At 41.5% G+C, this 9,707-nt stretch overlaps 28 non-coding genes across 28 annotated transcripts; all 28 read right to left on the reverse strand.

Annotated features, from left to right (window-relative positions):
- Nucleotides 1-144: 144 nt before the first annotated feature.
- LOC143709061 (5S ribosomal RNA) lies at nt 145-263 on the reverse strand. Its single transcript, XR_013193860.1, has one exon. It is a non-coding gene; the product is annotated as a 5S ribosomal RNA (ribosomal RNA).
- Nucleotides 264-425: 162 nt separating this feature from the next.
- Nucleotides 426-544, reverse strand: LOC143709063 (5S ribosomal RNA). Its single transcript, XR_013193861.1, has one exon. It is a non-coding gene; the product is annotated as a 5S ribosomal RNA (ribosomal RNA).
- A 370-nt stretch (nt 545-914) lies between these two features.
- Nucleotides 915-1,033, reverse strand: LOC143709064 (5S ribosomal RNA). Its single transcript, XR_013193862.1, has one exon. It is a non-coding gene; the product is annotated as a 5S ribosomal RNA (ribosomal RNA).
- A 367-nt stretch (nt 1,034-1,400) lies between these two features.
- Nucleotides 1,401-1,519, reverse strand: LOC143709065 (5S ribosomal RNA). Its single transcript, XR_013193863.1, has one exon. It is a non-coding gene; the product is annotated as a 5S ribosomal RNA (ribosomal RNA).
- A 162-nt stretch (nt 1,520-1,681) lies between these two features.
- On the reverse strand, nt 1,682-1,800 carry LOC143709066 (5S ribosomal RNA). Its single transcript, XR_013193864.1, has one exon. It is a non-coding gene; the product is annotated as a 5S ribosomal RNA (ribosomal RNA).
- Nucleotides 1,801-1,962: 162 nt separating this feature from the next.
- LOC143709068 (5S ribosomal RNA) lies at nt 1,963-2,081 on the reverse strand. Its single transcript, XR_013193866.1, has one exon. It is a non-coding gene; the product is annotated as a 5S ribosomal RNA (ribosomal RNA).
- Nucleotides 2,082-2,243: 162 nt separating this feature from the next.
- Nucleotides 2,244-2,362, reverse strand: LOC143709069 (5S ribosomal RNA). Its single transcript, XR_013193867.1, has one exon. It is a non-coding gene; the product is annotated as a 5S ribosomal RNA (ribosomal RNA).
- A 363-nt stretch (nt 2,363-2,725) lies between these two features.
- Nucleotides 2,726-2,844, reverse strand: LOC143709070 (5S ribosomal RNA). The gene has a single exon (XR_013193868.1). It is a non-coding gene; the product is annotated as a 5S ribosomal RNA (ribosomal RNA).
- A 162-nt stretch (nt 2,845-3,006) lies between these two features.
- On the reverse strand, nt 3,007-3,125 carry LOC143709017 (5S ribosomal RNA). Its single transcript, XR_013193821.1, has one exon. It is a non-coding gene; the product is annotated as a 5S ribosomal RNA (ribosomal RNA).
- A 162-nt stretch (nt 3,126-3,287) lies between these two features.
- Nucleotides 3,288-3,406, reverse strand: LOC143709071 (5S ribosomal RNA). Its single transcript, XR_013193869.1, has one exon. It is a non-coding gene; the product is annotated as a 5S ribosomal RNA (ribosomal RNA).
- A 162-nt stretch (nt 3,407-3,568) lies between these two features.
- On the reverse strand, nt 3,569-3,687 carry LOC143709072 (5S ribosomal RNA). Its single transcript, XR_013193870.1, has one exon. It is a non-coding gene; the product is annotated as a 5S ribosomal RNA (ribosomal RNA).
- Nucleotides 3,688-3,849: 162 nt separating this feature from the next.
- On the reverse strand, nt 3,850-3,968 carry LOC143708971 (5S ribosomal RNA). Its single transcript, XR_013193779.1, has one exon. It is a non-coding gene; the product is annotated as a 5S ribosomal RNA (ribosomal RNA).
- A 363-nt stretch (nt 3,969-4,331) lies between these two features.
- Nucleotides 4,332-4,450, reverse strand: LOC143708972 (5S ribosomal RNA). The gene has a single exon (XR_013193780.1). It is a non-coding gene; the product is annotated as a 5S ribosomal RNA (ribosomal RNA).
- A 162-nt stretch (nt 4,451-4,612) lies between these two features.
- Nucleotides 4,613-4,731, reverse strand: LOC143709019 (5S ribosomal RNA). Its single transcript, XR_013193822.1, has one exon. It is a non-coding gene; the product is annotated as a 5S ribosomal RNA (ribosomal RNA).
- A 162-nt stretch (nt 4,732-4,893) lies between these two features.
- On the reverse strand, nt 4,894-5,012 carry LOC143708973 (5S ribosomal RNA). Its single transcript, XR_013193781.1, has one exon. It is a non-coding gene; the product is annotated as a 5S ribosomal RNA (ribosomal RNA).
- Nucleotides 5,013-5,174: 162 nt separating this feature from the next.
- On the reverse strand, nt 5,175-5,293 carry LOC143708975 (5S ribosomal RNA). The gene has a single exon (XR_013193782.1). It is a non-coding gene; the product is annotated as a 5S ribosomal RNA (ribosomal RNA).
- Nucleotides 5,294-5,455: 162 nt separating this feature from the next.
- LOC143708976 (5S ribosomal RNA) lies at nt 5,456-5,574 on the reverse strand. The gene has a single exon (XR_013193783.1). It is a non-coding gene; the product is annotated as a 5S ribosomal RNA (ribosomal RNA).
- A 363-nt stretch (nt 5,575-5,937) lies between these two features.
- Nucleotides 5,938-6,056, reverse strand: LOC143708978 (5S ribosomal RNA). Its single transcript, XR_013193785.1, has one exon. It is a non-coding gene; the product is annotated as a 5S ribosomal RNA (ribosomal RNA).
- Nucleotides 6,057-6,427: 371 nt separating this feature from the next.
- LOC143708979 (5S ribosomal RNA) lies at nt 6,428-6,546 on the reverse strand. The gene has a single exon (XR_013193786.1). It is a non-coding gene; the product is annotated as a 5S ribosomal RNA (ribosomal RNA).
- A 161-nt stretch (nt 6,547-6,707) lies between these two features.
- Nucleotides 6,708-6,826, reverse strand: LOC143708980 (5S ribosomal RNA). Its single transcript, XR_013193787.1, has one exon. It is a non-coding gene; the product is annotated as a 5S ribosomal RNA (ribosomal RNA).
- A 169-nt stretch (nt 6,827-6,995) lies between these two features.
- LOC143708981 (5S ribosomal RNA) lies at nt 6,996-7,114 on the reverse strand. The gene has a single exon (XR_013193788.1). It is a non-coding gene; the product is annotated as a 5S ribosomal RNA (ribosomal RNA).
- Nucleotides 7,115-7,488: 374 nt separating this feature from the next.
- Nucleotides 7,489-7,607, reverse strand: LOC143708982 (5S ribosomal RNA). The gene has a single exon (XR_013193789.1). It is a non-coding gene; the product is annotated as a 5S ribosomal RNA (ribosomal RNA).
- A 364-nt stretch (nt 7,608-7,971) lies between these two features.
- On the reverse strand, nt 7,972-8,090 carry LOC143708983 (5S ribosomal RNA). Its single transcript, XR_013193790.1, has one exon. It is a non-coding gene; the product is annotated as a 5S ribosomal RNA (ribosomal RNA).
- Nucleotides 8,091-8,461: 371 nt separating this feature from the next.
- On the reverse strand, nt 8,462-8,580 carry LOC143708984 (5S ribosomal RNA). Its single transcript, XR_013193791.1, has one exon. It is a non-coding gene; the product is annotated as a 5S ribosomal RNA (ribosomal RNA).
- A 162-nt stretch (nt 8,581-8,742) lies between these two features.
- On the reverse strand, nt 8,743-8,861 carry LOC143709020 (5S ribosomal RNA). The gene has a single exon (XR_013193823.1). It is a non-coding gene; the product is annotated as a 5S ribosomal RNA (ribosomal RNA).
- A 162-nt stretch (nt 8,862-9,023) lies between these two features.
- On the reverse strand, nt 9,024-9,142 carry LOC143708986 (5S ribosomal RNA). Its single transcript, XR_013193792.1, has one exon. It is a non-coding gene; the product is annotated as a 5S ribosomal RNA (ribosomal RNA).
- A 162-nt stretch (nt 9,143-9,304) lies between these two features.
- Nucleotides 9,305-9,423, reverse strand: LOC143708987 (5S ribosomal RNA). Its single transcript, XR_013193793.1, has one exon. It is a non-coding gene; the product is annotated as a 5S ribosomal RNA (ribosomal RNA).
- A 162-nt stretch (nt 9,424-9,585) lies between these two features.
- Nucleotides 9,586-9,704, reverse strand: LOC143708988 (5S ribosomal RNA). Its single transcript, XR_013193794.1, has one exon. It is a non-coding gene; the product is annotated as a 5S ribosomal RNA (ribosomal RNA).
- Between the last annotated feature and the right edge of the window lie 3 nt (nt 9,705-9,707).

Here is a 9,707-nt window from a genome sequence, read left to right on the forward strand (position 1 = left end):
GGGCTATTTAAAAGGTTAGACCATTAGTGAAGAAAACTAAGAACAACTTTTGAAAAAACTCAAACTCTTTCATGCTTTCTGAAGAATCTCAGAGACTTTTTAAGGCTTTTTGAAGCTCAGGCACTCTTTTTTTTTTTTTTTAAAAGCTTACAGCACCTGGTATTCCCAGGCGGTCTCCCATCCAAGTACTAACCAGGCCCGACCCTGCTTAGCTTCCGAGATCAGACGAGATCGGGCGTGCCCAAGGTGGTATGGCCGTAAGCGAATACTGCTGCCAAAATTGGGCTATTTAAAAGGTTAGACCATTAGTGAAGAAAACTAAGAACAACTTTTGAAAAAACTCAAACTCTTTCATGCTTTCTGAAGAATCTCAGAGACTTTTTAAGGCTTTTTGAAGCTCAGGCACTCTTTTTTTTTTTTTTAAAAGCTTACAGCACCTGGTATTCCCAGGCGGTCTCCCATCCAAGTACTAACCAGGCCCGACCCTGCTTAGCTTCCGAGATCAGACGAGATCGGGCGTGCCCAAGGTGGTATGGCCGTAAGCTAAAACTGCTGCCAAAATTGGGCTATTTAAAAGGTTAGACCATTAGTGAAGAAAACTAAGAACAACTTTTGAAAAAACTCAAGCTCTTTCATGCTTTCTGAAGAATCTCAGAGACTTTTTAAGGCTTTTTGAAGAAGCTCAGGGACTCTTTTTTTTTTTCTTAAAAAAGCTTACAACACCTAGTATTCCCATGCGGCCTCCCATCCAAGTACTAACCAGGCCTTATTTAAAAGCTTAGACCATTAGTGAAGAAGACTAAGAAGAACTTTTGAAAAAACTCAAACTCTTTCATGCTTTCTGAAGAATCTCAGAGACTTTTTAAGGCTTTTTGAAGCTCAGGCACTCTTTTTTTTTTTTTTTTTTTTTTAAAAGCTTACAGCACCTGGTATTCCCAGGCGGTCTCCCATCCAAGTACTAACCAGGCCCGACCCTGCTTAGCTTCCGAGATCAGACGAGATCGGGCGTGCCCAAGGTGGTATGGCCGTAAGCTAAAACTGCTGCCAAAATTGGGCTATTTAAAAGGTTAGACCATTAGTGAAGAAAACTAAGAACAACTTTTGAAAAAACTCAAGCTCTTTCATGCTTTCTGAAGAATCTCAGAGACTTTTTAAGGCTTTTTGAAGAAGCTCAGGGACTCTTTTTTTTTTTTCTTAAAAAAGCTTACAACACCTAGTATTCCCATGCGGCCTCCCATCCAAGTACTAACCAGGCCTTATTTAAAAGCTTAGACCATTAGTGAAGAAGACTAAGAAGAACTTTTGAAAAAACTCAAACTCTTTCATGCTTTCTGAAGAATCTCAGAGACTTTTTAAGGCTTTTTGAAGCTCAGGCACTCTTTTTTTTTTTTTTTTTTAAAAGCTTACAGCACCTGGTATTCCCAGGCGGTCTCCCATCCAAGTACTAACCAGGCCCGACCCTGCTTAGCTTCCGAGATCAGACGAGATCGGGCGTGCCCAAGGTGGTATGGCCGTAAGCGAATACTGCTGCCAAAATTGGGCTATTTAAAAGGTTAGACCATTAGTGAAGAAAACTAAGAACAACTTTTGAAAAAACTCAAACTCTTTCATGCTTTCTGAAGAATCTCAGAGACTTTTTAAGGCTTTTTGAAGCTCAGGCACTCTTTTTTTTTTTTTTAAAAGCTTACAGCACCTGGTATTCCCAGGCGGTCTCCCATCCAAGTACTAACCAGGCCCGACCCTGCTTAGCTTCCGAGATCAGACGAGATCGGGCGTGCCCAAGGTGGTATGGCCGTAAGCGAATACTGCTGCCAAAATTGGGCTATTTAAAAGGTTAGACCATTAGTGAAGAAAACTAAGAACAACTTTTGAAAAAACTCAAACTCTTTCATGCTTTCTGAAGAATCTCAGAGACTTTTTAAGGCTTTTTGAAGCTCAGGCACTCTTTTTTTTTTTTTTAAAAGCTTACAGCACCTGGTATTCCCAGGCGGTCTCCCATCCAAGTACTAACCAGGCCCGACCCTGCTTAGCTTCCGAGATCAGACGAGATCGGGCGTGCCCAAGGTGGTATGGCCGTAAGCGAATACTGCTGCCAAAATTGGGCTATTTAAAAGGTTAGACCATTAGTGAAGAAAACTAAGAACAACTTTTGAAAAAACTCAAACTCTTTCATGCTTTCTGAAGAATCTCAGAGACTTTTTAAGGCTTTTTGAAGCTCAGGCACTCTTTTTTTTTTTTTTAAAAGCTTACAGCACCTGGTATTCCCAGGCGGTCTCCCATCCAAGTACTAACCAGGCCCGACCCTGCTTAGCTTCCGAGATCAGACGAGATCGGGCGTGCCCAAGGTGGTATGGCCGTAAGCTAAAACTGCTGCCAAAATTGGGCTATTTAAAAGGTTAGACCATTAGTGAAGAAAACTAAGAACAACTTTTGAAAAAACTCAAGCTCTTTCATGCTTTCTGAAGAATCTCAGAGACTTTTTAAGGCTTTTTGAAGAAGCTCAGGGACTCTTTTTTTTTTTTCTTAAAAAAGCTTACAACACCTAGTATTCCCATGCGGCCTCCCATCCAAGTACTAACCAGGCCTTATTTAAAAGCTTAGACCATTAGTGAAGAAGACTAAGAAGAACTTTTGAAAAAACTCAAACTCTTTCATGCTTTCTGAAGAATCTCAGAGACTTTTTAAGGCTTTTTGAAGCTCAGGCACTCTTTTTTTTTTTTTTAAAAGCTTACAGCACCTGGTATTCCCAGGCGGTCTCCCATCCAAGTACTAACCAGGCCCGACCCTGCTTAGCTTCCGAGATCAGACGAGATCGGGCGTGCCCAAGGTGGTATGGCCGTAAGCGAATAGTGCTGCCAAAATTGGGCTATTTAAAAGGTTAGACCATTAGTGAAGAAAACTAAGAACAACTTTTGAAAAAACTCAAACTCTTTCATGCTTTCTGAAGAATCTCAGAGACTTTTTAAGGCTTTTTGAAGCTCAGGCACTCTTTTTTTTTTTTTAAAAAGCTTACAGCACCTGGTATTCCCAGGCGGTCTCCCATCCAAGTACTAACCAGGCCCGACCCTGCTTAGCTTCCGAGATCAGACGAGATGGGGCGTGCCCAAGGTGGTATGGCCGTAAGCGAATACTGCTGCCAAAATTGGGCTATTTAAAAGGTTAGACCATTAGTGAAGAAAACTAAGAACAACTTTTGAAAAAACTCAAACTCTTTCATGCTTTCTGAAGAATCTCAGAGACTTTTTAAGGCTTTTTGAAGCTCAGGCACTCTTTTTTTTTTTTTTAAAAGCTTACAGCACCTGGTATTCCCAGGCGGTCTCCCATCCAAGTACTAACCAGGCCCGACCCTGCTTAGCTTCCGAGATCAGACGAGATCGGGCGTGCCCAAGGTGGTATGGCCGTAAGCGAATACTGCTGCCAAAATTGGGCTATTTAAAAGGTTAGACCATTAGTGAAGAAAACTAAGAACAACTTTTGAAAAAACTCAAACTCTTTCATGCTTTCTGAAGAATCTCAGAGACTTTTTAAGGCTTTTTGAAGCTCAGGCACTCTTTTTTTTTTTTTTAAAAGCTTACAGCACCTGGTATTCCCAGGCGGTCTCCCATCCAAGTACTAACCAGGCCCGACCCTGCTTAGCTTCCGAGATCAGACGAGATCGGGCGTGCCCAAGGTGGTATGGCCGTAAGCGAATACTGCTGCCAAAATTGGGCTATTTAAAAGGTTAGACCATTAGTGAAGAAAACTAAGAACAACTTTTGAAAAAACTCAAACTCTTTCATGCTTTCTGAAGAATCTCAGAGACTTTTTAAGGCTTTTTGAAGCTCAGGCACTCTTTTTTTTTTTTTTAAAAGCTTACAGCACCTGGTATTCCCAGGCGGTCTCCCATCCAAGTACTAACCAGGCCCGACCCTGCTTAGCTTCCGAGATCAGACGAGATCGGGCGTGCCCAAGGTGGTATGGCCGTAAGCTAAAACTGCTGCCAAAATTGGGCTATTTAAAAGGTTAGACCATTAGTGAAGAAAACTAAGAACAACTTTTGAAAAAACTCAAGCTCTTTCATGCTTTCTGAAGAATCTCAGAGACTTTTTAAGGCTTTTTGAAGAAGCTCAGGGACTCTTTTTTTTTTTTCTTAAAAAAGCTTACAACACCTAGTATTCCCATGCGGCCTCCCATCCAAGTACTAACCAGGCCTTATTTAAAAGCTTAGACCATTAGTGAAGAAGACTAAGAAGAACTTTTGAAAAAACTCAAACTCTTTCATGCTTTCTGAAGAATCTCAGAGACTTTTTAAGGCTTTTTGAAGCTCAGGCACTCTTTTTTTTTTTTTTAAAAGCTTACAGCACCTGGTATTCCCAGGCGGTCTCCCATCCAAGTACTAACCAGGCCCGACCCTGCTTAGCTTCCGAGATCAGACGAGATCGGGCGTGCCCAAGGTGGTATGGCCGTAAGCGAATAGTGCTGCCAAAATTGGGCTATTTAAAAGGTTAGACCATTAGTGAAGAAAACTAAGAACAACTTTTGAAAAAACTCAAACTCTTTCATGCTTTCTGAAGAATCTCAGAGACTTTTTAAGGCTTTTTGAAGCTCAGGCACTCTTTTTTTTTTTTTAAAAAGCTTACAGCACCTGGTATTCCCAGGCGGTCTCCCATCCAAGTACTAACCAGGCCCGACCCTGCTTAGCTTCCGAGATCAGACGAGATGGGGCGTGCCCAAGGTGGTATGGCCGTAAGCGAATACTGCTGCCAAAATTGGGCTATTTAAAAGGTTAGACCATTAGTGAAGAAAACTAAGAACAACTTTTGAAAAAACTCAAACTCTTTCATGCTTTCTGAAGAATCTCAGAGACTTTTTAAGGCTTTTTGAAGCTCAGGCACTCTTTTTTTTTTTTTTAAAAGCTTACAGCACCTGGTATTCCCAGGCGGTCTCCCATCCAAGTACTAACCAGGCCCGACCCTGCTTAGCTTCCGAGATCAGACGAGATCGGGCGTGCCCAAGGTGGTATGGCCGTAAGCGAATACTGCTGCCAAAATTGGGCTATTTAAAAGGTTAGACCATTAGTGAAGAAAACTAAGAACAACTTTTGAAAAAACTCAAACTCTTTCATGCTTTCTGAAGAATCTCAGAGACTTTTTAAGGCTTTTTGAAGCTCAGGCACTCTTTTTTTTTTTTTTAAAAGCTTACAGCACCTGGTATTCCCAGGCGGTCTCCCATCCAAGTACTAACCAGGCCCGACCCTGCTTAGCTTCCGAGATCAGACGAGATCGGGCGTGCCCAAGGTGGTATGGCCGTAAGCGAATACTGCTGCCAAAATTGGGCTATTTAAAAGGTTAGACCATTAGTGAAGAAAACTAAGAACAACTTTTGAAAAAACTCAAACTCTTTCATGCTTTCTGAAGAATCTCAGAGACTTTTTAAGGCTTTTTGAAGCTCAGGCACTCTTTTTTTTTTTTTTAAAAGCTTACAGCACCTGGTATTCCCAGGCGGTCTCCCATCCAAGTACTAACCAGGCCCGACCCTGCTTAGCTTCCGAGATCAGACGAGATCGGGCGTGCCCAAGGTGGTATGGCCGTAAGCTAAAACTGCTGCCAAAATTGGGCTATTTAAAAGGTTAGACCATTAGTGAAGAAAACTAAGAACAACTTTTGAAAAAACTCAAGCTCTTTCATGCTTTCTGAAGAATCTCAGAGACTTTTTAAGGCTTTTTGAAGAAGCTCAGGGACTCTTTTTTTTTTTTCTTAAAAAAGCTTACAACACCTAGTATTCCCATGCGGCCTCCCATCCAAGTACTAACCAGGCCTTATTTAAAAGCTTAGACCATTAGTGAAGAAGACTAAGAAGAACTTTTGAAAAAACTCAAACTCTTTCATGCTTTCTGAAGAATCTCAGAGACTTTTTAAGGCTTTTTGAAGCTCAGGCACTCTTTTTTTTTTTTTTAAAAGCTTACAGCACCTGGTATTCCCAGGCGGTCTCCCATCCAAGTACTAACCAGGCCCGACCCTGCTTAGCTTCCGAGATCAGACGAGATCGGGCGTGCCCAAGGTGGTATGGCCGTAAGCTAAAACTGCTGCCAAAATTGGGCTATTTAAAAGGTTAGACCATTAGTGAAGAAAACTAAGAACAACTTTTGAAAAAACTCAAGCTCTTTCATGCTTTCTGAAGAATCTCAGAGACTTTTTAAGGCTTTTTGAAGAAGCTCAGGGACTCTTTTTTTTTTTTCTTAAAAAAGCTTACAACACCTAGTATTCCCATGCGGCCTCCCATCCAAGTACTAACCAGGCCTTATTTAAAAGCTTAGACCATTAGTGAAGAAGACTAAGAAGAACTTTTGAAAAAACTCAAACTCTTTCATGCTTTCTGAAGAATCTCAGAGACTTTTTAAGGCTTTTTGAAGCTCAGGCACTCTTTTTTTTTTTTTTTTTTTTTTAAAAGCTTACAGCACCTGGTATTCCCAGGCGGTCTCCCATCCAAGTACTAACCAGGCCCGACCCTGCTTAGCTTCCGAGATCAGACGAGATCGGGCGTGCCCAAGGTGGTATGGCCGTAAGCGAATACTGCTGCCAAAATTGGGCTATTTAAAAGGTTAGACCATTAGTGAAGAAAACTAAGAACAACTTTTGAAAAAACTCAAACTCTTTCATGCTTTCTGAAGAATCTCAGAGACTTTTTAAGGCTTTTTGAAGCTCAGGCACTCTTTTTTTTTTTTTAAAAGCTTACAGCACCTGGTATTCCCAGGCGGTCTCCCATCCAAGTACTAACCAGGCCCGACCCTGCTTAGCTTCCGAGATCAGACGAGATCGGGCGTGCCCAAGGTGGTATGGCCGTAAGCGAATACTGCTGCCAAAATTGGGCTATTTAAAAGGTTAGACCATTAGTGAAGAAAACTAAGAACAACTTTTGAAAAAACTCAAACTCTTTCATGCTTTCTGAAGAATCTCAGAGACTTTTTAAGGCTTTTTGAAGCTCAGGCACTCTTTTTTTTTTTTTTTTTTTTTAAAAGCTTACAGCACCTGGTATTCCCAGGCGGTCTCCCATCCAAGTACTAACCAGGCCCGACCCTGCTTAGCTTCCGAGATCAGACGAGATCGGGCGTGCCCAAGGTGGTATGGCCGTAAGCTAAAACTGCTGCCAAAATTGGGCTATTTAAAAGGTTAGACCATTAGTGAAGAAAACTAAGAACAACTTTTGAAAAAACTCAAGCTCTTTCATGCTTTCTGAAGAATCTCAGAGACTTTTTAAGGCTTTTTGAAGAAGCTCAGGGACTCTTTTTTTTTTTTCTTAAAAAAGCTTACAACACCTAGTATTCCCATGCGGCCTCCCATCCAAGTACTAACCAGGCCTTATTTAAAAGCTTAGACCATTAGTGAAGAAGACTAAGAAGAACTTTTGAAAAAACTCAAACTCTTTCATGCTTTCTGAAGAATCTCAGAGACTTTTTAAGGCTTTTTGAAGCTCAGGCACTCTTTTTTTTTTTTTTTCTTTTTTTTTAAAAGCTTACAGCACCTGGTATTCCCAGGCGGTCTCCCATCCAAGTACTAACCAGGCCCGACCCTGCTTAGCTTCCGAGATCAGACGAGATCGGGCGTGCCCAAGGTGGTATGGCCGTAAGCTAAAACTGCTGCCAAAATTGGGCTATTTAAAAGGTTAGACCATTAGTGAAGAAAACTAAGAACAACTTTTGAAAAAACTCAAGCTCTTTCATGCTTTCTGAAGAATCTCAGAGACTTTTTAAGGCTTTTTGAAGAAGCTCAGGGACTCTTTTTTTTTTTTCTTAAAAAAGCTTACAACACCTAGTATTCCCATGCGGCCTCCCATCCAAGTACTAACCAGGCCTTATTTAAAAGCTTAGACCATTAGTGAAGAAGACTAAGAAGAACTTTTGAAAAAACTCAAACTCTTTCATGCTTTCTGAAGAATCTCAGAGACTTTTTAAGGCTTTTTGAAGCTCAGGCACTCTTTTTTTTTTTTTTTAAAAGCTTACAGCACCTGGTATTCCCAGGCGGTCTCCCATCCAAGTACTAACCAGGCCCGACCCTGCTTAGCTTCCGAGATCAGACGAGATCGGGCGTGCCCAAGGTGGTATGGCCGTAAGCTAAAACTGCTGCCAAAATTGGGCTATTTAAAAGGTTAGACCATTAGTGAAGAAAACTAAGAACAACTTTTGAAAAAACTCAAGCTCTTTCATGCTTTCTGAAGAATCTCAGAGACTTTTTAAGGCTTTTTGAAGAAGCTCAGGGACTCTTTTTTTTTTTTCTTAAAAAAGCTTACAACACCTAGTATTCCCATGCGGCCTCCCATCCAAGTACTAACCAGGCCTTATTTAAAAGCTTAGACCATTAGTGAAGAAGACTAAGAAGAACTTTTGAAAAAACTCAAACTCTTTCATGCTTTCTGAAGAATCTCAGAGACTTTTTAAGGCTTTTTGAAGCTCAGGCACTCTTTTTTTTTTTTTTTTTTTTTTAAAAGCTTACAGCACCTGGTATTCCCAGGCGGTCTCCCATCCAAGTACTAACCAGGCCCGACCCTGCTTAGCTTCCGAGATCAGACGAGATCGGGCGTGCCCAAGGTGGTATGGCCGTAAGCGAATAGTGCTGCCAAAATTGGGCTATTTAAAAGGTTAGACCATTAGTGAAGAAAACTAAGAACAACTTTTGAAAAAACTCAAACTCTTTCATGCTTTCTGAAGAATCTCAGAGACTTTTTAAGGCTTTTTGAAGCTCAGGCACTCTTTTTTTTTTTTAAAAAAGCTTACAGCACCTGGTATTCCCAGGCGGTCTCCCATCCAAGTACTAACCAGGCCCGACCCTGCTTAGCTTCCGAGATCAGACGAGATGGGGCGTGCCCAAGGTGGTATGGCCGTAAGCGAATACTGCTGCCAAAATTGGGCTATTTAAAAGGTTAGACCATTAGTGAAGAAAACTAAGAACAACTTTTGAAAAAACTCAAACTCTTTCATGCTTTCTGAAGAATCTCAGAGACTTTTTAAGGCTTTTTGAAGCTCAGGCACTCTTTTTTTTTTTTTTAAAAGCTTACAGCACCTGGTATTCCCAGGCGGTCTCCCATCCAAGTACTAACCAGGCCCGACCCTGCTTAGCTTCCGAGATCAGACGAGATCGGGCGTGCCCAAGGTGGTATGGCCGTAAGCGAATACTGCTGCCAAAATTGGGCTATTTAAAAGGTTAGACCATTAGTGAAGAAAACTAAGAACAACTTTTGAAAAAACTCAAACTCTTTCATGCTTTCTGAAGAATCTCAGAGACTTTTTAAGGCTTTTTGAAGCTCAGGCACTCTTTTTTTTTTTTTTAAAAGCTTACAGCACCTGGTATTCCCAGGCGGTCTCCCATCCAAGTACTAACCAGGCCCGACCCTGCTTAGCTTCCGAGATCAGACGAGATCGGGCGTGCCCAAGGTGGTATGGCCGTAAGCGAATACTGCTGCCAAAATTGGGCTATTTAAAAGGTTAGACCATTAGTGAAGAAAACTAAGAACAACTTTTGAAAAAACTCAAACTCTTTCATGCTTTCTGAAGAATCTCAGAGACTTTTTAAGGCTTTTTGAAGCTCAGGCACTCTTTTTTTTTTTTTTAAAAGCTTACAGCACCTGGTATTCCCAGGCGGTCTCCCATCCAAGTACTAACCAGGCCCGACCCTGCTTAGCTTCCGAGATCAGACGAGATCGGGCGTGCCCAAGGTGGTATGGCCGTAAGCTAA

This window comes from Siphateles boraxobius, unplaced genomic scaffold (genome assembly GCF_051911475.1).
Source record: "Siphateles boraxobius isolate OS27281-9 unplaced genomic scaffold, OSU_SipBor_1 442, whole genome shotgun sequence".
Classification (NCBI taxonomy): Eukaryota; Metazoa; Chordata; class Actinopteri; order Cypriniformes; family Leuciscidae; genus Siphateles; species Siphateles boraxobius.